At 35.1% G+C, this 26927-nt stretch overlaps 1 protein-coding gene and 1 long non-coding RNA gene across 2 annotated transcripts in view; one reads left to right on the forward strand and one right to left on the reverse strand.

Annotated features, from left to right (window-relative positions):
• The window catches only part of GPC5 (glypican 5), a 1460504-nt gene that overhangs the window by 930443 nt on the left and 503134 nt on the right, over positions 1-26927 (forward strand). The gene's annotated exons all lie outside the window — the stretch shown is intronic.
• LOC130540730 (uncharacterized) lies at positions 1351-13828 on the reverse strand. Its single transcript, XR_008954724.2, has 3 exons — positions 13579-13828; positions 4128-4178; positions 1351-1544 (listed from the first exon to the last, which is right to left on the reverse strand). It is a non-coding gene; the product is annotated as an uncharacterized LOC130540730 (long non-coding RNA).

Here is a 26927-nt window from a genome sequence, read left to right on the forward strand (position 1 = left end):
TGGCACATGGATATTTACAGCAGCTTTATTTGTAATTGACAAAACCTGGAAGCAACCAGGTTGCTCTTCAGTAGGTAAACACATAAATGCGGTACATCCTACAATGGAATATTATTCAGCACTGAAGAGAAATGAGCTGTCAAGCCATGGAAAGAACACTACAGGCATATTATTAAAAGAAAGAAGCCAGTCTTAAAAGGTTATATACCATGTGATTCCCACAATATGAGGTTCTGCGAAGGGCAGAATTGTGGTGACAGTAAAAAACAATCAGTGGTTGCTAGAGGTTGGGGAGCAGGAGGGATGAAAGATGGAGCACAGGTGATTTATAGGGAACTGAAATCATTTTGCATAGTACCCTAATTGTGGATACATGTTATTATACATTTGTGCAGACCTAAAGAATGCACAATATCAACAGTGAATCCTAACGTAAACTCTGGATTTTGCATGATTATGATATGTCAATATAGATTCATCAATTAAAAGTAGCACTTAGTGTGTGATGTTGATAATGGGGGAGGCTATGCATGTGTGAAGGCAGGAGGTATGTGGGAAATCTCTGTATCTTCCTCTCCATTTTTGCTGTAACCTAAAACTGCTCTTAAAAAAATAAGTATTAAGTGATGGCTTGACATAAGCTAGATCATCTCAAAATATTTCTAGTCAAAGAACAGGTCATAGAGGTGAATCCAGTATATACATATATCATATGTATGTATCATATGAATTTATATTATATATTATATACAATATATACATTATGCTATTTGATTACAGCATTCTCTTTTTCTAATGTTTCTTTATGCTTGTCTTGCTGGTAATAAAGACAGTCCTCAGAGCAAAATGTTTTATTATGTTGTGATGTGTTAATTTTGGGGAATTGTTTTCCAGTTATGAATATTTACTTTGATAAGGTTTCCAATAAGAATGCCTTGTGTATTTCAGTAATCAAGGATATCTTTAAGAAGCCATTAAGTGCTTTGGATAAGACGGGCTCATCTTAACGCATCAAAATTGAGAAATATATACAGAGAATCATCCTTTATAACATTAACTACACTTCTGCTATGTTTATTCCAACTTTCCATTAAGAAATGAACTAAATGGTATTATAACTACCCAATTAGCTAGCAGTGTCCAATCTGTATTATGATTAAGAATCTTTGATCTCCTACACAGTGAAAAATGTTCTGTGGATGTATATAAAAATCTGAGCTTATACATCTGAGCTAGAGAATTACCAAAACCACTGCAAATGCTGTGCTATTTTAGAATTAATTTCAATAAATCTATGTTTCTGCAGATCTTGACATTCTCAAAAGGCATTAAAGGGCAGGTAAAGCCAGATAGTTTAATATAACAATTTTATTTAAAGTAAGTACCTATTTTCTAATCAACACCTTATAATTATGAGACAGCTGATTATCTTGCTATGTCTTTACAATGAATTAAATGTATTTATGATGATAAATGCACACACGTAAACTTTCAAAAACATTTCTTTCTTCATATGAGGCCAAAAATATGCAGGGTATCTGTACCTATGAACAAAAAAACATATATATGAAAATGAGCACGTAGCTAAGTGTTCACTTTTTATAGCAAACTAAGATGTATGTTTAAATATTTTACTAAAATTAATACTGCCTTAGTATTTGATGTTGTTTGAGTAGAGATGGAATTCTGGATTATTAATTAAGGACACAATCAGGAAATAGTTACATATTACACATTTCCATAGTAAAGTTGTATGAAAATGGTAATTATGTAGTTTATTTTCAAGGAAACAGTCATGGTATACAATGATGAAAACAAGTCAAATTGGGGAAAGTAACCCTTTATTCAAAGACTATATTCATGATCCAAGCCAAAAATGAACATTAAGCAAGTCAGTGCAATCAAATCCTAGAGTGTCTACTCTCAGTTTCTGAAATCTGACTGAACCTAACTTTTTAAAAAAAGATGGGAATCTCTCTATGTCATCCAGGCTGGTCTTGAACTCTTGGCCTTAAGTGATCTTCCAGCTCCAGCCTCTCAAGTAGCTGGGACAACAGGTGCTTTGCCACTGCTCCTGGCTTTGAACCTAAATGTTAAATACATTTGAAAATAGTTACAAAATGAAAATAGTCTTGGATTTTCAAGTACTTTAAGAATTTTTACTTGGAAACATTCCCTTAATATTTTAAGCAATGTCATTTTAATTGCTTTTTCTTTGATTTTTGAAAGGGCTGAACTTGAAACTGTTGAGATATAAAATAAAAAATCAGACAAACGGTTGTATTGATTATAAAATAAACCACTGCTGTAGCTTTTAAAAGAGCCTAAATATTTGGCTTTTAGACCTAACAGGTATAAAAACCCAATCTGGCTTTTATGCATTAAATAATGAAACCATTTGCCTCCTTATATTTTGTACTATATAGCATTTAGTGTCATCGGATAGGCCAATTGGTTGTAAAATCAAAAATATTATCTAATGAACGTTATTCTCTCATAAAGCACTAAAGCAGCAGAGGAGTTCTCCTTAACATGTGGTTTTCAAAATTGCATTTGCTTACTACAGTCCATCTTCATTTTTTAAAAAATTTGGTAATAGACATATTTTAAGCAATCTTTGCTGGCAACATGATGAAAATAATGATTTTTATTTTAGTTTCAGGAAAGTTTGAATAAAAAGTATGTCCACATTCTCAAGTAGAGATTAGTTGATAAAATAGTTTAAAAATATCAAATTACAGGCATCATTAAATTTCCATAAATTTTTCCTAATAAAAAGGACTTCTAGAGGCTTTACTCTGGTGTTTCACAATAAACTTTATCTCATCAAGCATGTATGGAGAAAATAAATTTAGTCACTAGTTCCATCTATACTGGGACTAATCTTTAAAGGCATACTGTTGTATCATATATTGTCAACTTCCAACTTTTGGTAAGAGATATATGAGAGACACAAAGATTTTTTTTAAATTGTAAGATAAAGATTATAGAAGACGATATCATACAAATTAATCTATAAGATTAAATGAAATTATTTGTGTGAATAATTTCAATGTAATGCTATAAGAATTTTAGTAACTTGTTTTACAGAAAAAATGTAAATTTTCTTCAAAAATATATTGATTGCATAATTAAGAGGTGAGTTGCTGATGTAGTAAAATAAAGTTTGTATAAAAAATAAAATTTTATTAGTTAAAAACTTAGCTAGGTGCAGTGGCTCATGCTTGTAATCCCAGTGCTTTGGGAGGCTGAGAAGGGAGAATTGCTTGAGTCCAGGAGTTCCAGACCAGCATTAGCAAGGACAACATAGTGAAACTTATTAAAATGGTTTATTGTTATTTACATAATATAAAAAATGTAGTATAGTCAATAAAATATTAAGAAAATCTAGGCTGTTGCGTTTATTGAGGGGGAAATCTTTACCAATAAAAATGTCAGATGTAAGGACAATACAATTTATGCCATTATGAAACGGGAAATTGGAGCAGATTGTTTCTGAGAAGAAATACTGTTTTGTTACGTAGGACATACAAGCTCATAATTTGCCTTACTATTATCCTAAAGTTTTCATTCTTTACCTTGATGATTAGTTTAATATATTGGCTTCTCAATTCCCTGATACCTTCAATGATCTTTTCCTCTACTTCACCATCACCACACACTTCCAGTGTCACTTTCATCACTTCAAATTGTTTGATTCCTAAATCAGGCCACATCTTCTTACCTTTGCAGCTACTTTGACCTATTCAGTTGCCTGCTTTCGGTTATGGTGCCCACTGCTCTGAGCTCTACTTTTTAATCTTCACTCTACATTCAACAAAGCACTGTTTCTCCCCTGGAATATTGCAGTAGCCTCCTAACTCATTTCCATGAACTGGCTACTGGGGGACATTGTTCACAATGTCTGCTATGGTCTAAATGTTTGTGTATGAAGTTCATTGTTTAAACCCATCCCCAATATTGTGGCATTAAGAATGTGGGGTCTTTGGGAGGTGTTTGAGTCATGAGTCCTCCGCCCTCATGAATGAGATTAGTGTCCTTATCAAAAAGACCTGGGAAGGCTTGTGCACCTCTTCTTCCATATGAAGACACACATAAGTTACCGTCTATGAGGAACAGGCTCTTACCAGATAATGAATCTGTTCATATCTTGGTCTTGCACTTCCCAGCCTCCAGAACTGTGAGAAATAAGTTTTTTTTTTAATTACCAAATTTAAGGTATTTTGTTACAGTAGCCCAAATAGTCTAAGACAATCATAAATGATTCCTTGAAAAATATGAGTATTTTAACTCCAGCCTCTGGATTAAAAAACTTTCATTAATTCTCATTGTTTTTAAGATAATGTTCTAATTTCTAACAAATCCAAAAACATATAACCACTTTGTATTACTTTAGCTTTGGTCAGAGATTCAGAGTTCTCTTCAGTGTATTTATTTAGATCTATAAATATTATTTTATCATACTTATGTACAAATATCTCCATGCACTTCCCTTTCATATATTAGGACATTATTCAGTAATTTATATTTTGCCTCACCATCTACAACGTAAGATATTTGTATATTTACCATTTTAGTTAAAATAATTTAAATAGATAATACATGAAACTATACCATAGTGAGATGTGAAGTTTGCAACAATAATTTGTTTTCTGTTTCATTTACAGAGAAACATTTATCTTATTTCTAAATAACAAGATAGATCTGGTAGTGTCCTCCTTTGTAGCTATCAGAAAGCACTGGGTGTTGCCACACCACTTAGACACTTACTGCAAAGTGATACTTCACCGTCAGTTAGATCAATATGTCTGTGCCTTCATCCCAGGAGGCCAGCAGGGCAGGAAATTGCAAATTAGTGATAGAGTTTGGAAGAGCAAGTGAGGTTCAATTGCCCTATATTATGAAAAAGCGTATAATGCTTTCAGTTTGATTTTGTAGTTGTGCTAATATTTTTGTCGTTAAACTGCTCCTTTTATTTTCCCTTCCTTTGAAATGGAACTGAAATCACTTTATGGTATATTACTATTTTATTTTTCTTACAGCTGCTTATTCCATTATGTGAGTTCTCAAATTCTGCTTTTGACAAACTAGGCAAACTAGGCTATTTAGATATGAATCAGAAATGTATTGAAACACAATAATATAATTATCTTGATTTATAATAATGCCTTATATTTTTAAAGTGGACAGATCTTAGCATAATTTTTATAAAATTAAATTTTCAGTAATTTTTTCTAACTCTAACCACATTTCAATAAAATATTAGTGGTTTCAAAATCACAATTCCAACATTTGAACTGATCAGCATAATCTTCATTAATTAATATAAATAAAATATAGTGGGATTTTATATTCTGTTAAAACCTATTATTTATAAAATTAATTTGAAACATTTGATTTCCTTCCATATCAAAAAGTTTTCAGGGCATATCTTATTATCCATTCCTATCTTCTCTAATCTATTGTCTTCTCTGTTTCATTATTTTGGGACAAATGGTGGAAGCCTGTTTTTTGGGAACTGAGATAATAGATAATTGAGGAATAATTTTTTATTGTTGTTTTCCTGCCCAGCCTGCTTCAAACCTCAACATTTGGGGAGTGGGGAGGTTAGAATCTAAGAAGAATTTCCTTCTAAGGTTTCTAGAAATACCTGAGACTGGGTAATTTATAAAGAAAAGAGGTTTAATTGACTCACAGTTCCACATGACTGGGAAAGCCTCAGGAAACCTATAATCATGGCAGAAGGGGAAGCAAACACACCCTTCTTCACATGGCAGGAGGAAGGAGAAATGCCAAGTAAAGAGGGGAAACCCCTTTATAAAACCATCAGCTCTCCTGAGAACTCACTATCATGAGAACAACATGGGAGTAACCACCCCATGATTCAATTACCTCCCATCAAGTCCCTCCCACGACATGCAGGGATTATGGGAACTGCAAGTCAAGATGAGATTTGGGCGGGGACACAGCTAAACCATATCATCATCTATCACTGCAGAATTAGATAGATGCAGAATTAGAAGGCCACCCTGCAGAATTAGAAGGACTTCACCCAAAATTTGGTTCAGATGAGAAGACTGATGATTCTATACATACACCAAAATTATGTAAACAGGCTTATTACTGAATGAGGATTTATGGGAGAGCAGGACAGTCTTCCTAATTTGGTCCAAAAATGACTGATAAAAGGAAAAAGACTGGTTTGGAATTTTTATGGTGGTTTTGGGGAGTGGTCAAAGTGAGGTTCACAACTGCAGGCAGGGTCTTCTGTAGTTCTGAACCTCCTGCCAGCACCAGAGGAGAAAGCATCAGGCTCTCTCAACAGCTTGCAACAATGTGGGGCAGAAATAGGGGTGAGTCTTAAAAGTTTTCCATAGTCAAACTTTTGATTACAACAACTATTCACTAAATGCATTTTTCTTCCCAAAGACTGAAGTTTGGTCTTTTTTCATATATTAGCTGACTGATTATATGATATGAGAATATGAGTAAACAGGTCAAAATCATGAGACATTTGAAGAGAATATCATTGATTTCAAAAGAAAAGCAATATGATGGATTACTGATTTCCTCAGAAACACAACTGTAAGAACAGATGGACCAGTACTTTTGAATTAGCATAATAAAAATACAACAGCATAATATATCAAGAGAAAAATGTTAGTAATATTAAATAAAAGTGCATGAGGAGTTACCAGAATAATTATGATCCATGAAACATTCAATAAATTCAGAATATCATAGTAATATAACAAAATAAGCAAATCAAAAAACAAGACCAAAGAAATATTTCAAAAGATCACAGAAAGAGAAGTAAAATTGTGAGGAAGAACTATGCGAAAAGTAATCATAATGACTGTTCTGGCATTTAAAAATATAAAAGACAGATTGAATGTATGTAATATAAAGTATACTTTCTAATGTATGAAAGAGAAAAAATAACTAACAACCCACACATAGTAGTAGCATTTAAAAGACAAAGAAATGGAGATGACATCAGCAAAATAGAAGAATAGGAAGTCTTGGGCTGCAATCTCTACCAACCGCCCCAATCCCCCATGCCACCCAACACCCACAGAAAGTATAGCTAGCAACTATATAAAAACCACGCATCTTTTTGAAAACCTCGATACTTGGCAACTATCTTGAGACACCCACGTCATTTGTGGAACTGAATGAAAATAAATTAGATGAGTAGGAATTACCTCACTATGATGCTGTCCTTCATCCCCTCTGAAGTCAGCACAATGCCAGACAGAGGATTTCCCTGGGCCCACAGTTTCTACATTGGGGGAAAGAAAACTGGAGGCATCCAATCTTCCCTAGCATTCTGAGACACTTCCCAGAAAGCCCACTTCAGTCTCAACTCAGGGGGAACAATGGGGCTAAAGGCATAGCTAAACTGCCTGAGGTCAGATAGAAACAAAGGAGGTAGAGCTCTTAGTGACCAGCCTACAGATCTCGCTGGTACTTTTGTGTTCTTGACAGCTCAATCAGTGATACCAGCTGACTTTATAACCACTCTTTAAAACTGAGCTGATTGCCTTCATAAGTAAGGTAAGAAGTTCATTTTACTTTGAGTCTCTGGATAGCTAATCTCCATACTTTGCCTCAGAGCATGACCTAATGACCCTGCCCAGGCAGGGACACTCCCACCCCCATATATTTTGGGGAAGTATAGAGGCTAGACCTGCTTGACCTGAGCCATCAAATGGCCACTCAGCCAAAAGCTCACCACAGGCCTCCATCTGAGTGAGAAGCAATCCTCAGTCATGTATTTCCAAGGAGCATAGCTTCTGATCCTGCCTGTCCCAAGCAGTGACTGACTAATCTCAGAGCACAGCCCGTAGCCCTGCTCAACTGCAGATCCCATACAGTAGAATTTCCTGGCCAGGAAATACTTCTGCTTCCTAGCCTGAATAGAAGGGAAAGCAGTATCCAGCCAGCAGCTCTTCCTGACAGCAGAATCTTGCCAGCAATTCTGGATGGCAGAACTCAGCTAGCAGCCCCACCTGACATTACAGCAAAGTCAGTGACCCCATGAATTAGAGAACACATAACAAGATCTGCCTGCCTGGGATTGTCACCAACTGGCCTTTCCAGAGTCACTGGCTAGTTTAAATAGCAAGGGTCTATTCCTGCCAAATAACACTTAAAAAGATCAGAAGAGGAGGCCGTCTCCTCAAATTCACAGAAAACAATGCAAGCACACAAGGATTATGAAGAATTAGGGAATCATTACACTCCAAGGGAAACTAATAAAGCTCCAATAATGGACCCTAAAGAAATGGAGATCTCTGCAATGACTGACAATTCCAAATATTCTTCCTAAAGAAGTTCAGTAAACTATAAGAATATATGGATAAAAAAATCAAGTAAAATTTGGAAGACAACTCACAAAGTGAGCTTTACAACAAAATAGAAACAATTTTAAAAAATAGAAATCCTAGAGATGAGGAATGCAATGATTGAACTGAAAAATTAAATAGATTCAACAGAAGATGTGATTAAGCAGCAGAAAAAAATCAGTGAGCTGGAAAACAAAATTTACAATTATTCAATCAAAGGAGCCAAAAGACAAAAGAATGAAAACATGTAACGAAATCCTACAGGAATTATGGGACACCATGAAGAGACCAAACTTACACAATAGAAGTTGCAGAAGGTGAATAAAGAGAACAAGGGCCATAGAGCATATTTAAAGAAATAAGGGCTAAAAAAAACGTCCATATTCTGTGAACAGATGCCAACATCCAGGTGTAGGAAGCACAGAAGTCTTCACTCAAATACAACTGAAAGAGGTGTTAATCAAGACACATAATAATCAAACTACCAAAAATCAAAGACAAAAAATTCTGGAGCAGCAAGAAATAAGAAACTCATCACATACAAAGAAGTGTCACTATCAGCAGATTTCTCAGGAGAAACACTGCAGGCCAGGAAAGAGTGGGATGACATATTCAAAGTGCTGAAGAAACACAAGCTTTTAACCAAAAATACTTTAATCAGAAAATTGGTCTTTTAGGAATGAGGAAGAAATAGAAACTTTCCCAGAAAAATGAAAGCAAAGGGATGTCATAATCATTACGCCAGTCTTGTAAGAGTTGCTAAAAGGACTTCTTTAAGCTGAAACAAAAAGTCACAAATTAATAATGATACATATGAAACTACAAAGCTCAGTGGTATAAGTAAAGCAGAGCCATATTCAGAATACTGAAGTACTGTAATGATCACAGGTAATTTTATCCCTGGTACAAGAATTAAAAGGCAAAACTATTAAAACTATAGCTGAAATAAATCGTCAAGGGACACACATTACAAAGTGATGTAAATTCTGACCTCAGTAACATAAAATGTGTGTGGGAGGAGCAAAAGTGTGGAGTTGTATGCAAGTTAAGTTTTATCAGCTTGAAATAGGCTGTTTTATATATATATATATATATATATATATATATATACATCTTATATGTAAACCTCATGAGAAACACAAAGCAAAAATTATTAGGACAAAAAATTAAAAAGGTCAAAGCATACCACTTCTTAAAAAAAATCAATACATAAAGGAAGACAGCATAAGAGGCAGAAACAAAGTATCTACAAAACAACCAGAAAACAATTAACAAAATGGTAATAGTAAGTCCTTGCCTATCAATAATTACCTTGAATATAAATGCATTAAATTCTCCAAAAAAGAAAGTAACTGAAAGGATAAAAAAGCCCCAACTATTTGCTGCCTATAAGAGCCTCACCTTGTATTTTAGGACACACACAGACTGAAAATAAAGGGATGGAAAAAGATATTCCATGCAAATGAAAACAAAAAGAAAAGCTCAAAAACTGAAATAGACACATAAGAACATCATATGATAATAAAGGGGTCAATTTATCAAGAGGATATAATAATAGTAAGTATACATATACTCAACATTGGAGCACCTAAAAATATAAAACAAATATGAAATGATTTTGAGAGAGAGAGATTGCCATACAATAATAGTAAGAGACTTTAATATATCACTTTTAACAATGGACTGATTATTCATACAGAAAATTAATAAGAAAACATTGACATGAACAACACATTAGATCAAATGGACCTAACAGACATATACAGAACATTCCATCCAATAGCAACAGCATACACAATATTCTCAAGCACACAGAGAACATTCTCCAGGATAGATCACCTGTTATGACAAAAGCCTGAGTTTTCTCAAGAAGTCTGAAATTATAGCAAGAATCTTCTCTGACCCACAATGGTATAAAACTAGAAATCAATAATGAGGAATTTCAAAAAACTCACAAATACATATAAATTAAACAGCATGCTCCTGAACAACTAATGGGTCAATACAATTTTTAAAACAATAATTTAAAAATATCTTGAGACAAACAAAAATGGAAACACAACATGCCAAAACTTATGGAATACAGCAAAAGAAGTTCTAAGAGGAACGTTTATAACAATAAATGTTTACCTAAAAAAAACCCAGATTTCAAACAATTAATCTTATTCATCAAGGAGCCAGAGAAAAACTAAACACAAAGGTAGGGGAAGGAAGGAAATAATAAAGATTGGAGTAGAAGTAAATGAAATGGAGACTAGCAAAATAATACAAAAGATTAATGAAACTAAGCGTCAGGTTTTTAAAATTTTTAATTTAATTTAATTTAATTTGAGATGGAGTTTCACTCTTGTTGCCCAGGCTGGAGTGCGATGGCATGATCTCGGCTCACTGCAACCTCCACCTCCCAGGTTCAAGTGATTCTCCTACCTCAGCCTCCCAAGTAGCTGGTATCACAGGCATGCGCCATGACAGCTGGCTAATGTTTTATATTTTTAGTAGAGATAGGCTTTCTCCATGTTGGTCAGGCTGGTCTCGAACTCCCGACCTCAGGTGATTTGCCCGCCTTGGCCTCCCAAAGTGCTAGGATTACAGGTGTTAGCCCCGCACCCAGCCAGGTTTTTTCTTTTTTTTTTTAAATTAATTTATTTTTAAACACAAACAAAATGAACAAACCTTTAGCTGTATTAACGAGAAAAAAAGACTCAAGTAAATAAAATCTGAGGTGAAATCAGAGACATTAGAACTGATACCACATAATAGAATCATAAGCAACTATTATAAATATATAGCAACAAATTGGATAACCCAGAAGAAATGAATATTCTCCTAGGCATATACAACCTACCAAGATTGAATCATGCAGAAATAAAAAATCTGAAATGACCAATAAGAAGTAAGGAGATTGAATCAGTAATAAAAATTTTCCCATCGAAGAAAAACCCAAGACCTGATGGCTTATGGTTGAATTCTACCTATTTTTTAAAGAACTAGTACTAATTCTCAAAGCCTTCCCAAAAATTGAAGAGGAGGAACTCTTTCTTTAGCTCATTTATCAAGTCACCATCACCCTGATACCAAAGTCAGACAAGGACATTACAAGAAAATAAAACTACAGGCCAATATCCTTGATGAACATAGATATAAAAATCCTCCATTATATTCTAGCAAACTGAATTTATCAACACATTAAAGGGATCATCCATCATGATCAAGCGGTGTTTCTCTCGAGACACAGGAAGCTTCAACATAAGTAAATCAGTAACTGTGATACATCACATTAACAGAATGAAAGACAAAAACCATATAATTCTCTTATTAGATGCAGAAAAAAGCACTTGACAAAATTCAACATTCTTTCATGATAAAAACTTTCACCAAATTTAGTATAGAAAGAATGTACCTTAACACACTTAAGGCCATATATGAGAAGTCCACAGCTAACACTGTACTCAGTGGTAAAAAATTGGAAAGCTTTCCTTTAAGATCTGGAACAAGATGAGGATGCCCACTTTCACCACTCCTATTCAACATAGTATTGAAAGTCCTTACTAGAACAATTAGTCAATAGAGAAATAAATGAATTATGCTAAGTAAAACAAGGTAGGCACAGAAAGGCAAATACATGTGTAGAATCTACACATAAGAATCCCTTATGTGTAGAATCTAAAACAATTGAACTCATAGAAGCAGAGAGCACAAAGATAGTTACAGAGATTGGAGGCTGGGAAGAATAGAGAGATTATGGTCAAATGGCCCAAAATCTCAGACAGAAGAAAGTTCTTGTTTGCTCAGATCTATTGCACAGCATGGTGAATATAGTTGAAAATAATGTACTGTAATTTCAAAATTGCTAAGAGTCAATTTCAAAAGTTCTCACCACACAATTGATGTGTTTGAGAGCGTAAGTATATTAATTAGCTTAATTTTATTACATATTGTATATATAAATCATCACATGACTTTTTACTCCATAAATATATGTTATAAATTGTCAATTTACAATAAAATAGTTTTTAAAAGACCAAGACAATTCAAAAAGTTTAGAGAGACAATAAGTCACATATAAAGGAATAAAAATTATATAGATATCAAATTTCTCAACACAAACACTGGAAACAAGGCAATGGTGTAATAACTTGAAAGTTTTGATGAAAGTAACAGAAGTTAAAATTGTATACAAAAAAGACTATTTCAGTATAAAGTCATATAGCCACTCTTCTCTAGCCTACAAGTCTTCAGAAGCTTTGCTGCACAAATATCCACAATGAAAAAATTTTGTACTTGGTTAATATTTTTAAGTCAGTTTTTATTTTCTATTTCAATAATATATTATTTATTTTAAAATATTTTAAAAACGCTAACAAAATATACGTTTTTCTATTGAGATCATCAGGAAAAGACAAAAAATAAATAACAAACGTACAAATGAAAAGATACTAACTACATACAAAGTAGAGATTTTAGTGATAGTATGGGAATAGTATATATAATTTTTAAAAATTAGGTAAAATTGATACACACATTCTGATAAATAACACAATTTATCAGAATCGATTTCTACTTAATGCATATTTATTAAAAATATGGAATAAAATTACATTTAATGTTAAAATATTGGTAGCAATATTTTTAAAGACAGAAACAAGGTTATGAAGTCCACAATGAACATTTCTGTTCAACATTGTTTTCAAGGCCCTACCTCAGGCAATACCAAGATACAGATAAGAATATAAGGATTGTAATTGAGAAAAAAAAGTTATTTTTCCATATGATGTTATTTACATACAAAACAAAAAAGAATCCACCTACAAATTATTTGATATAATACAAGTGTTTAACAAGGTCGTAGATAAAAATTGATGCATAGAGACAATTAGTACAGAAATTTCAGTTGCATTTCTATACAAAGGCAGCAAACTAGAAAGTTTAATTAAAGATAATATATAACTTAAAATTGTATGAGAGAATAACAAGTATCTAAGAATAAATCTATGATGTAAAAAATACAGAGAAAATGATACGAATTAGAGGAACCAATTAAGACGTATCATGTTCACGGGCAAGATGACAATAGTGTGAAATAATGATTCTTTCTAAATTCATCAGTGTTCCAATCAAAATTCCGAAGTAATTATTTATAAAACTCAAGAATGTGATTTTAAGATTTTTGTGGAAGAGTAAAGAACAAAGAATATATAAGATGCTCAGAAGAAAAGAAGTGATGAGATACCTGTTAAACCAGATGACTTAACTCTTGAGCTTTGGTTATTCAGTGTGACATAGGTGCAGAAACAGTCAGAATGCTGAGAAACAGAACCATGCTTGTGTGGAACTTCATTATATGACAAAATTGGCATGCCATATCAGTGCGACAGAGAAGGGGCTATTCCACAAATGAACCTGAAAAACATATGAAAAAAATTGAATAACTCATATATTGACACAAAAAATTAATCATTTATGTAAAAATATCAAAAAACGTGGCTAAAAATATAAATGAACATCTATTAGACTCAAGCAATATGTGTTATTCATAAAAGGTGGGTTATAACAGGAAATGTTGTGTTTAATTATATTAAGAGAATTAATTCTTAAAATGTTACCATAAACTAAGCAAGAAGCTAGGTTACAAACTTGGATAATTGTACACAACTAGAAAAGTATTGGTGTCAAGAACACATAAAGAACTCTTAAAAATGAATAAGGAAATGCTAATAATTCAATGGAAAACTGCCAAAAGACATAAGTAGATATTTTGCAGAAATAAAAACACATGTAGTCAATAAACATATGATAGGCAATAACATTACTGATCATGAAGATTCCAATCAAGATAGCCGTATGATGCCATTTTCCACCTATTGTATCACCAAGAATATTAAGTCTGGAATAACAATGTTGGAGAAGATGTGTATCTATGGTGTCTTGATATATCACTGGTGGAAGTATACATTAGTAAACCAGTTTTGAAAATAGTTTTATTTTCTAAACAATCAAAATTAAAATATTTATGCACTTGAAAACCCAGCCATATTTGGTATATATCCAAGAGCAACACCTGCCCATGTACACCTGTTTGCAAAATAAGAGTGGAGGATATTGGAAAAAATAATATCGATGGTGGTGCTGTTCACAATAGCAAAAGTCTGGAAACAATTGAAATGTGTATCAGTGGGAGACTTGATGAAGTAACTTCCAGATAGTCATATGATGATACGAGTTTTAAAAGAAATATAATGGTAAACAACAACATGGATTTATCTTGAAAAATATAGAAAAAGTATGTTCCTAAAGATTGCATGCATCATGAAATCTTTCATATAAAGTAATACCTGACTATAAAGAAAGTAAGGAAAGGACAAGCATGGGAATGGAAAGATTCTCAATTTGTCTCAGATTATAAAATGGAGAGGTAAGATTGAAAGGAAGCTTTTGGTTTGTTTTAACTTTTCTTTTTGAGTGGTAGATTTATGGAGCAAAAGTTATTAAAAATTACTAAGTAAATAAATATAAAGCAGACTATATATAAACAAATAACCAGAATATATCATGCACAAAAGTTTAAGATTATTTCAATGATTGGTTTTTGAAGTTCAAAAATAAATGATTACAGCCTTAGCAATTTTAGGGGATGGCTAAATGTTGACTTTATTATCTTACCACTAAACATCTGGTAATAAATGATTCTCTATTCTATTCCAAAACCTATTAAGGCATTTTGAAATTACTTAAAATTTATTTCTATAGAACATGAATTAATTAATAAAAATGTTCAAAATTTACACCATGCACAACTAAGAGAAGTTAGCTGTTTTGAATTGAAATACGTGTCTTTTTTGTAACAGTAATTTTTTAGAAGTTGTTATGTGCCTAATGTTCACAGGAATAAAGTTAATAAATCTGTCTTTGCCACTTTTTCCATGCATTCTATTAATAAGTCTTGTTACCAACATTTTAACACATATTTTATGTTTGACCTTGTCAAAACGCAAGTCATCATGTGGTGATTACAAAGTCATATGTGCCCTGAACTTGTAGGCTGTAAAGCTTTTGCTCTATAACTTGACAAGTAATTCTGATAACAAGTTGTACTGATACTTTTCCACAAAGAAATCATGCTATTTCATATTAAATCATGGATTCTTTATAATTGCTACTTCCTACTGATACAACAATAGTAATATAACTAAGATTCATTCAACTTATTTTAAAAATAGTTCAAAGCATGTTACCACAAGTTTTGCTCCTTTTCCCATGTTATCAGTTACTAACAGGTGAAATAGATTATTTTGATAATTTTGACTAATCAACAGTAGTAATGAGACAAAAACCCATTTTGCACAATTTTAGACTAACATTCGTAATTTATTCCTTAGTTCATCAAGTATTACAGAGAATTTACTATGTAGCTAGCAGTATTCTAGTCATTGATGCTGGCGATTCTTTCTAATGGCTAGAGCAAGAACTAAATAAGCAAACAAACATATAAAACTAGATACTGGTAAGATTCAAAAGAGCGCATAATACTGAATGAATTGGGAAGCTACTGTATTCTGGGAGGTCAGAGAATCATAACTGATGAGATGGGATTTAAGCTGAGATCTGAGTCACAAAAGCCAGCCATGCAAAAAATGGGGGAAGAGCATTCCAGGCATAAGTAATACTCATGCAAAGGTCTTAGCCTGAAAATAGTCTTAGAGTGCCAGTGAACATTTTCTGTAAAAGAGGGGGTGGTATTCAACTGGAGAGGAGTAGAGTAAGAGAAGTGACTGATGATGAAGGGAGATGGAATTGAGTTACCTCCTTGAGGAGCAATTAATAGATTGAAGTAGGATTTATGCAGATTAGCTTTAATATATAATTTAATATTAAACTTAATATTAAATTAGCTTTAATTTAATATTTAATAATCTGCATAATATGCAGATTAGCATAATATTTAATTATGCAGATTAGCTCTATGCCTAAATGTTATAAAAATCTGTTATTGATGAAATTAGTATATATGTATACATAGATGTATATATTTTATCTATTTGAAGAAAAATTATTCTCATTAAAAATTTAAGTTCTTTTGGAGGTTTTGTGGTTTGTTTTCATTATAACTGGATTTTGAGGACTGGAAAATCAAAATTCAATACTCAATGAAGAAAATAGTTTATATAAAGCTAAAAAAAATAAGAGCTCCATAACCTTATTATATTTTAAGTTATCTGAGGAAACCTCATCTGAATCTGCAGTATTAAAACCTAAGGACACTGCTCCCCCTGCAGACTCTGGCTTTATCGCCCTTGTCTTCCCAACCACCAGCCTGGAGAGGGAGCATTCCTTCTTGCTTTGCATTGCTGCTTACACACCATTGAGCCTCTGTGGGGCACATGCCATCAAATTATATCATATGTTCCCCTCATTTTTACAGTGATCCCCATGCTTCCTGTTTTTCCCCTTTCTTTATTGAAGATTTTGATACCTGCCTTGCTGTATTTCTCTCTAAAATAATTTATGTTCCTTTTTTGATGATTTCAATACCTACCTACATAATCAATTCAACATGCTGACTTCTTTATTTCTTCTCCCCCATTACCATCAACCATCCACTGCATGGGCATATGTTAGATTTTGTCATTACCAATAAGAGCCATACCCCAAATTTCAATTTCAAGCACCTGCTCACTACTCACCACCTCCTTCATTCTATGTCTAATACTGTCAATGAAACTATTATTTGATTCCTCTAGAATCTATCATTCATTGACCCTATCATTTTTTTTTTTTGCTAAATTGCTTTCCTCATTTTCCTCATTATTTTACTTAGACTCACATCGTCTCTTTATGATCACTACCCTGAATATACAAACTCCGTTGACCCTCTTTCCCATCATCATTTCTATTTGGCAAAACTTTTACCCTATTTTAGATTCTCTACCACTGGCCTTTTCTTTCTCTCACAGGGGATAACTTCCCTGCTCATTTCCAAAGTCCTACCTGGCCAGAACTATCCAGTGTACTCCTAATGTATTAACAATTTAATTTATTTGTTTGTTTATTTCACAAATGTTATTGAGAACACACACACTTAGTCTATAACCTGACCAAGATAGCAAGGTGTCCAGGGTGGCGGGAGAGGAATGAACCAGAGAAAGAGATGTGGGAAATAAGAGTAGGAGGAGGGAAACCTAGACCAAGTGGGCATTGTTGGCCCTATTAAGTTCTTTAGCTTTAACTCAGAGTTAAAATTAGAGCTATTGTTGGCTTTTATGCAGTGCTATTGCAGCATTTGGCTCCAGAGTAGCAAAAGTCGAAACAGAAAAACCAGTTAAGAAGTTATTTACATATTCCAGATCAGAAATAATAGTGTCTTAGACCAGACCCCTTACTTGGAGAGGTAAGTTGTGGAAAGTTGTTGGACTTTGAATGTATTTTAAAGACAAAGCTAAAAAGATTTGTTGATGGATTGGATATAGGTGTGAGTGAAAGAGAAGGTCTGAGATGACTCTATGGTATTCAGCCCAAAAAATTAGAAGGAGGGAAATGTCATTTTCAGAGAAGAGGAAATAAGAGTGGACCAATTTTTATTTATTTTTTGCTTTAGGTTTAGAGGTACATATGCAGGCTTGTTATGTAGGTAAACTTGTAGATAAACTTCACAGAGGTTTGTTGTATAAATTATTTAATTATCCAGATACTCAGTCTAGTACTCAGTAGTTATTTGTTTGATACTCTTCCTCCTCCCCACTCCACCTTCAAGTAGACCACAGTGTCTTTTGTTCCCCATGGTCTGTTATGTCCATGTATTCTCATCATTTAGTGATCATTTACAAGTGAGAACATGTGGAATTCGGTTTTCTACTCCTGCATTAGTTTGTTATGGATAATGGCCTTCAACTCCATCCATGTTCCTGCAAAGGAGTTGATCCTGTTCTTTCTTACTCTTGCATGGTATTTCATGATGTATATGTACCACAATTTCTTTATCCAATGTATCATTGATGGGCATTTGGATTGATTCCATGTCTTCACTGTTGTTAATAGTACTGCAAGGGACACACATGTGCATATGTCTTTATGGCAGAATGATTTATATTCCTTTGGGTATATACCCAGTAATGGGATTTCTGAGTTGAATGGTAGTTCTGTTTTTAACTCTTTGAGGAATTGCCACACTGCTTTCCACAATGGTTGAACTAATTCACACTCCCACCAACAGAGTAAAAGTGTTCCTTTTTCTCTGCAACCTAACTAGCATCTGTTACTTTTTGACTTAAGAATAGCCATTGTCACTGGTGTGAGATGGTATTTCATTGTGGTTTTTACTTGCATTTCTCTAATGATCAGTAATATTGAGCATTTTTTCATATGTTGGCCACATATATGTCATCTTTTGAAAAGTGTGTGTTCGTGTCCTTTGCACATTGTATTAGTCCATTCTCGCATTGCTATAAAGAACTACCAGAGACTCGGTAATTTATAAAGAAAAGAGACTTAATTAGCTCATGGTTCTGAAGGCTGTATAGGAAACTTAGTTTGGGAGGTCTAAGGAAACTTACAATCAGGGCGAAAGGTGAAGAGAAAGGAGGCACATGGCCAGAGCAGAAGAAGAGAGAGAGGAGAGGTGCTACCCATGTTTAGAGAATTCACTGACTATGACAAGAACAGCAAGAGGAAAATGTGCCCCCATGACCCAATCACATCCCTGTAGGCCCCTCCTCCAGCACTGGGGATTACAATTTGACATGAGATATGGGTGGGGACACCAATCCAAACCATATCATTCTGCACCTGGCCCCTACCAAATCTCATGTTCTTCACACATTGCAAAATAAAATTACCTCTTCTCAACAGTCCCCCGAGTTTTAAATCATTTCAGCATTAACTCAAAAGTCCACAGTCCAGAGTCTCATCTGAAACAAAGCAAGTCCTTTCTGCCTGTGAGCCTGTAAAATCAAAAACAAGTTAATTACTTCCAAGATATTATGTTGGTATAGACATTGAGTAAATACTCCCTTTCCAAAAGGGGGAATCTGCCATAACAATTGGCTACAGGCTCCATGCAAGTCCAAAACCCAGCATGGCAGTCAATTCTTAAAGCTCCCAAATAATCTTTTTTGATTCCATGTCTCACATCTAGTCCACATTGATACAAGGGGTGGGCTCCCAAGTTTTTGGGCAACTCCACCCCTGTGGCTCTGCAGGGAACAGCCCCTGTGCCTGCTTTTACAGGCTGGCACTGAGTGCCTGAGGCTTTTCCAGGTACATGGTGCAAGCTGTTGGATCTACTATTCTTGGGTTTGGAGGACAGTGGCCCTTTTCTCACAGTTCTAGTAGGCAGTGCCCCAGTGGGGACTCGGCATGGTGGCTCCAACCCCACATTTCCCCTGTGCACTACCCTGGTAAAGGTTCTTTATGAGGGCTCTGCCCCTGCACCAGACTTCTGCCTGGACATTCAGGCATTTCCATACATCCTCTGAAATCTAGGTGGAGGATCCCAAGCTTCAACTCTTGCTCTCTGTGCACCTACAGGCTTAACCCCATGTGGAAGCTGCCAAAGCTTATGGCTTACACCCTTGAGAGAAGTGGCCTGAGACATATCTGAAGTCTTTTTAGCTATGGTTAGAGCTGGAGCAGCTGGATCACAGGAAGCAATGTCTTGAGGTTGTTTAGGGCAGCGGGGCCCTGGGCCCAGTCCATGAAACCATTCTTCCCTCCTAAGCCTCCGGGCCTGTGATGGGAGTAGCTACTGAGAAGGTCTTTGAAATGATGTCAAGGCATTTTTTTTCATTGTCTTGGCTATTAACATTTGGCTCCTCTTTACTTATGCAAATTTCTGCAGCTGGCTTGAATTCTTCCCCTGAATGTGGGTTTTTCTTTTCTACCACATGGCTAGGCTGCAAATTTTCCAAACTTGTATGTTCTGCTTTTCTTTTAAATATAAGTTTCAGTTTCAGATTATCTCTTTGCTCACAAATATAAGAATATTTGCTGTTAGAAGGAGCCAGACCACATCTTGAGTGCTTTGCTGCTTGGAAATTCCTTTTGCCAGATATCCTAAATCATCACTCTGTAGTTCAAAATTCCACAGATCTCTAGAGCAGGGACATAATGCCACCAGTCTCTTTGCTAAAGCATAGCAAGAATGACCTTTACTCCAGTTCCCAATAAGTTCCTCACCTCCATCTGAGACTACCTCACCCTGGACTTTATTGTCCATATCACTATCAGCATTTTGGTCACAACAATTAAACAAATGCTAGGAATTTCAAAACTTTCCTTGATCTTCCTGTCTTCCTCTGAGTCCTCCAAACTGTTCCAACCTCTGCCCATTACCCAGTCCCAAACCTGCGTCCACATTTTCAGGTGTCTTTATAGAAATACCCCACTCCCAGTACCAATGTTCTGTATTAGTTCATTATCACATTACTATAAAGAACTACGTGAGACTGGGTAATTTATAAAGAAAAAAGCTTTATTTGGCTCATGGTTCTGTAGGCTGTACAGGAAACATGGCTGGGGAGGCACTGGGAAACTTACAATCATGGCAGAAAGCAAAGAGGAAGGAGGCACATCTTACATGGCTGAAGCAGGAAGAGAGGGTGGAGGTGGCACAACACTTTTAAACAATCAGATCTTGTGAGAACTCATTCACTATCATGAGAACAGCAAGGAAGAAATCTGCCACCATGATTCAATCACCTCCCACCAGGACCCTCCTCCAAAACTTGGGATTAAAATTTGACATGAGATTGGGGTAGGGACACAAATTCAAACCATATCACTCAGTTTTTAATAAGGTTGTTTGTTTTTTTTCTTGTAAATTTGTGTCTTATAGGTGCTGGATATTAGACCTTTGTCACATATTTTGCAAATATTTTCTCCCGTTCTGTACATTGTCTGTTTACTCTGTTGATATTTCCTTTTGCTGTGCAGAAGCTCTTAAGTTTAATTAGATCACATTTTGTCAATTTCTGCTTTTGTTGCAATTTCTTTTGGCATCTTTGCCAAAGAATTTGTCATGAATTATTTTCCAGTTCCTATGTCCAGAATGGTATTGCCTAGGGTGCCTTCTAGCCTTTTAAAATCCTTAACAAAATACTTGAAAACCCAAACTGAATCTAGCCGCACATCAAAAAATCGAATCCATCATTATCAAGTAGGCTTTATTTCTGGGATGTAAGGTTGGTTCAATATATGCAAATCAATAAATGTGACTCCATCCCATAACAGAACTAAAGATAAAAACTTCATGATTGCTTCAATAGATCCATAAAAGGCTTTTGATAGAATTCAACATCATTTTGTGTAGCAAACTCTCAATAATTTACATATTGAGCAAACATACCTCAAATTAATAAGGGCCTTATATGACAAACCCACAGCCAACATCATACTAAATGGGTAAAAGCTGGAAGAATTTCCCTTAAAAACTGGCACAAAACAAGGATGCCCCTTCCCACCACTCCTATTCAACATAGTATTGGAAGTCTTGATCAGAGCAATCAGGCAGGATAAAGAAAAAAAGGGCATCCAAGAAGGAAGAGAGAAAGTCAAACCATCCTTGTTTGCAAATGATATGATTCTATATCTAGAAAACCCCATAGTCTTAGCCCAAAAGCTACTTCAGCTCACAAACAACTTCAGCGAAGTTTCAGGATACAAAATCATTTTACAAATATCACTAGCATTCCTATGCATCAATTTTTTAATACTCTGACCCAGTAGATAATTAACACTGTATTGCAGAGAGCAAATAAATAGCGTATGTTACAAAGGTCTCAAATGTAAATGCCTATGGGGCAACCTAGTCACGTAAGAGAGTGACATGAGCTTGACATAAAATAACAAATGACAATTCAAACTCAGCCTCTATGCCAGGGTGACAACGAGGAATGCTGGACACTGAAATCAGAACTATTCTCTTAGTTGTAGCAGATGGCTGCCATATGGAAATGCAGCCATTGTCGCTGAATCTGCCATTTACTTAAGGAGAACAATATCTCCATTTTTATGGAAATATTCTTAATTTTTAAAAATAACGGTTGCTAATTCAAATAAAGGAAAAAAAACAATGGATGCTAAAGAAAACCTTTGGTCACATGAAGTCTACATGCCACAGCTTGAAACATCTTGTGGGTCAGGTTGGGGGGACCTATGAATTAGAGTTGGAATCAGAAGACCTAATTTTGACTTCTATCTGATCAATTCTATTGCTGTCTTACCTGGAACTGGTCATTTAGCTTGTCTCTGACTTGGCCTCCTATTCTGGAAAGTTAAAAAGGTAGTTAAATTCTAAAGTCTTTAAGTTGCTTTAAGATATATGGATCTAGATTTTGACCGATAGCCAGCCTGTGGGTGATAAAAGCTAGCGGGCTTATGAGAGAGCATGAGTTGAGCGGGTAAGAAAGGTTTTTCTGTTCCCAAACACCTGTCTACTAGTACATCAATGTCTGAGGAGGAGTGGAAAATGGGACTTAGTGGGTGGGTTTGGAGGATCAACCATCACAGAGCACTTGAGTACTGAGATGCCCGCAGCTAAAGAGGAGGATAAGATTCTTGCCTTTTAGGAGTGGAAAGACTGCCTGAGAAGAAAGAGGGTGCTGATAATTTATCAATAAATAGAAGCCAAATATCTGGCTCAAGAAAACGTCAACAGATTATACAATTATATGTAATGACTCATAGGTGGATTAGCTGGTAAGAAAAGTCTTACTTCTCAGTGTTCTGCTTGGTGTTTCTTTACCTGACTGGATGATAGCATAAGAAGCTAATGACCTACAGCTAACGAGCTTTTGTAACATAAATGTAAGACAGCCAGGTTTAAATTCAATTTTTGATTTTTTTCTATAGCTCTTAGGCACATTTAAAAAAATCTTGTAGATGCAGATTCATATCAACCATGATACTAGGATCAAAAATAATAATAACTATTATTACTACTATTAACTCTTTAGCTTGGGTAAAAGTCATGTAGAATAATTAAACAATATCTTACTACTTCATCCTCTCATTTACCCAGTGAAAGTTTTCCATGTTTTATAACTTCAAGTTGTTGTTCCAGATATGTTTGTGAGTTTGTGCATCCATTTTGCAGTGTTTTCCTTTTTTATTAGACTAAGAATTGCTTCTTTTCAAACTGTGTCCAGTCAGTGGATAAAGAAGCTGGTACACAGTGGGTATTGTTATTATACTGAAGGAAGTTAGAAGTCAAGACAAATTTATGGAAACATTATAAATGAAACTTTTGATGAAGGGTTAAAAGATCCCTTGGTCTTATTAAGATATGACAACAAAGAGACTATTACTAGCTCTTTTCAGTCTCCAACAAGGGAGGCAAACATGTTTGACAAACTATGGCAAGATTTTGTTCTATGAAGAAAGAAACTGAAGAAAATTCCAGTTACCTGTCTCAGTTATAAGTGAGGGTTATATATCCTTCTTTCGTGACCACTGTCACTAAAAATTCTTCCCCTGCCTTTGAAAATTTCAGTACATAATTCACCTCAGCAGAGGCATAGGTTTTGACAACCCTTTGATTTCTCCCATTGCCAGGAACCCAAGTGCAAGTCTTAGAAGGTCTTGAAAACACAGGAAACACTTTCCTCAGGCTTGAAAATCCGTTTGCCCAATTTTACACTTCTCTTCAGGTTAAAAACAAATCTCTGTGTTGTTAGGGATAAAGAATATCTCCTTAGTTCTTTGGTCAATATTACTTTAATGCAGGTTATTTAACATATGGCTTGTGCTTCCACTTCTGTCCAAAATAGATTAATAGGGACCTTGGCTTACTACCTGGAGTTTTCAGGCTATTGCACAGGACGGGAAACCTCATCAGAGCCTGACAGTCTTGTAGAGTTGAGGAAGAAGAGACTAGAGTTCACAGAGGCCAAAATGGCCAGCATTTGTGGAGCACACTACCAGAGAGGAAGGAGTTTCACAGTCAGAAGGAAATCTGAAGAGAGAATCCCCTTAAGCCTTTGGGTCAATAATGATTTGCAAAAGCATGAGAGGTAACTACCAAAAGTGGGGCTGGGTGTTGGGAGGACACTTAAAAGTAATAAAACAATTCCCACAGGACTAGGAATCGTTGTTGTTTCCACCAGCTAGAGTAAAAATCTTGTAATACATGTGTTACTGGGCTACTGGATAGAATTGTCAGAAGGTTATCATCTTAAGAATTTGGCCCTAGACCAGAGGTCCCCAACATTTTTGGCACCAGGGACCGGTTTTGTGGAAGACAATTTTTCCGCAGGATGGAGGGTAGAGGGAGGGATGGTTTCAGGATGAAACTGTTCCACCTCAGATCATCAGGCATTAGTTAGATTAGATTCTCATAAGGAGTACACAACCTAGATCCCTCACATGTGCAGTTCACAATAGAGTTCTCTCTCCTATGAGAATCAAATGCTGCTGCTGATCTGACATGAGGTGGGGAGCTCAGTGGATAATGCTTGCTTGTCTGCTGCTCGCCTCCTGCTATGCAGCCTGGTACCAGTCCAGGGCCTGGGGGTTTTGGGGACCCATACTCTAGACAAAAGCTATTTGTACCTGCTTTAATAAAACTTAAGTGCAAGCCTTGAAACATCACTTGATTTTGGGTAACTTAACTGAATGCCAGAACAAAGGTTAACATCATAGAGGGCATAAAAATCCAGCAATGAACAATGTCCAGCATACAATTATAAATACAGAAAAGCAAAGAAACAGAAAAATATTATGTATATTCAAGAGATAGATGATAGTTGGATATAAACAGATGTAGAGCTGAAAAAGATGATTGAACTAAGATAAGAATGCCAAAACAGTGATTATAATTATTCCTCACATGTTTGAGAGAGTAGAGGAAAACATGCTCATGACTAGGAGAGAAATCGAAGATGTATATATTTTTTAAAAGAGCTGAGAAGAATTTTATTAAGCATATAAATTGGTAAATTGAAAATCAAGCCTAAAAGAGAAAAATCTAGCTACACTCTATGTCAGAAATTATGAATACTGTGGAATTCAGAGGAATGCATGGGTAATTGTCTGCAAAGATACCCTACAGGGTTTATCTGAATATATACTAATTTATCTTTTGCTCTCCAGTGAGGAACACTATACGTGATATAAAGTTAAGTACCCAATATTTTCTGAAGAAACGCTAGAAATACACAATGGCAATTGAATTATTTCCAGCTATCATAAGGTGTGAAGTTTGTTTTAAAATAATAGTTTCCCAATTTTCATAAGTCATAGAAGACACTAAGTTCAGATCTTGAGATTATGACATATTTGTACTTTTGAGATTTAGCATTCAAGTTTAAAAGGCATTTTTGGCCAGGCGCGGTGGCTTACGCCTGTAATCCCAGCACTTTGGGAGGCCAAGGCGGGTGGATCACGAGGTCGGGAGATCGAGACCATCCTGGCTAACATGGTGAAACCCCGTCTCCACTAAAAATACAAAAAATTAGCTGGGCGTGGTGGCAAGCACCTGTAGTCCCAGCTACTCGGGAGGCTGAGGCAGGAGAATGGCGTGAACCCGGGAGGCGGAGCTTGCAGTGAGCCTAGATCGCGCCACTGCACTCCAGTCTGGGTGACAGAGTGAGAGACTCCGTCTCAAACAAAAATAATAAATAATCAAATAAAATTAAATAAATAAATAAAAGGAATTTTTATCTTTTCCACCTTTCCAATAAAGGATTTAGCATTGATCTTAAATAGGTTTGTAAGAGACTTGCTATGAGTCAATGTTTCCCTTTGTTTTCACCAATCAGCTCCATGAGAATAAGGAATAAGAAATTGGTGGTTTGCAAGTTTTGTAAAATCTTTTGTACACAGTTCAAAGAGATTTCCTTAAACTCTTTTTCTCTGTCATAGGGAGTATATCCCCATGTGAATAATGACACAAATTATATTCTGTAAGCAAAATACATAAATACAGTTACATATAACTTAATGATGGGGCTACCTTCTGAGAAATGCATTGTTAGGTGGTTTTGTCACTGTGTGAACAGCATAGAGTATACTAACACAGACCTTCATGGTGTAGGGCACTACATACCCAGGCTGTGTGATATAGCCTGTTGCTCCTATGCTACAAACCTGCATAGCACGTTATTGTACTAAATGATGTAGGCAATTATAATGAAATGGTAAGTATTTGTGTATCTAAACATAGTTAAACATAGAAAAGGTACAGTAAAATGTAGTAGATAAAAGGTGTTACAGGTATATAGGACATTTACTATGAATGGAGCTTGCAAGACTGACAGTTGCTCTGGGCAGGTTAATGAGTGAGTGGTGAGTGGATGGGAAGGCCTAGGACACTACTCTAGACTTTTAAAATATCTTTCTTTCTTCAATGATAAATTACCCTTAGTTTACTCTACCATTTTTACTTTCTAAACTTTTAATTTTTAAAACTTTTTGACTCTTGTAATAACACTTGGCTGAAAACACAAACACATTGCATAGCTGTATAAAAAGATTTTCTGTCTTTATATCCTTATTCTACAAGCATTTTACTATTTTTAAATTTTTTCTTTTCTTTTTTTTTTTACTTTGTAAATTTTTTGTTAAAATCTAAGACGAACACATTAGCCTAGG

Source organism: Pan paniscus, chromosome 14, assembly GCF_029289425.2.
Source record: "Pan paniscus chromosome 14, NHGRI_mPanPan1-v2.0_pri, whole genome shotgun sequence".
Classification (NCBI taxonomy): Eukaryota; Metazoa; Chordata; class Mammalia; order Primates; family Hominidae; genus Pan; species Pan paniscus.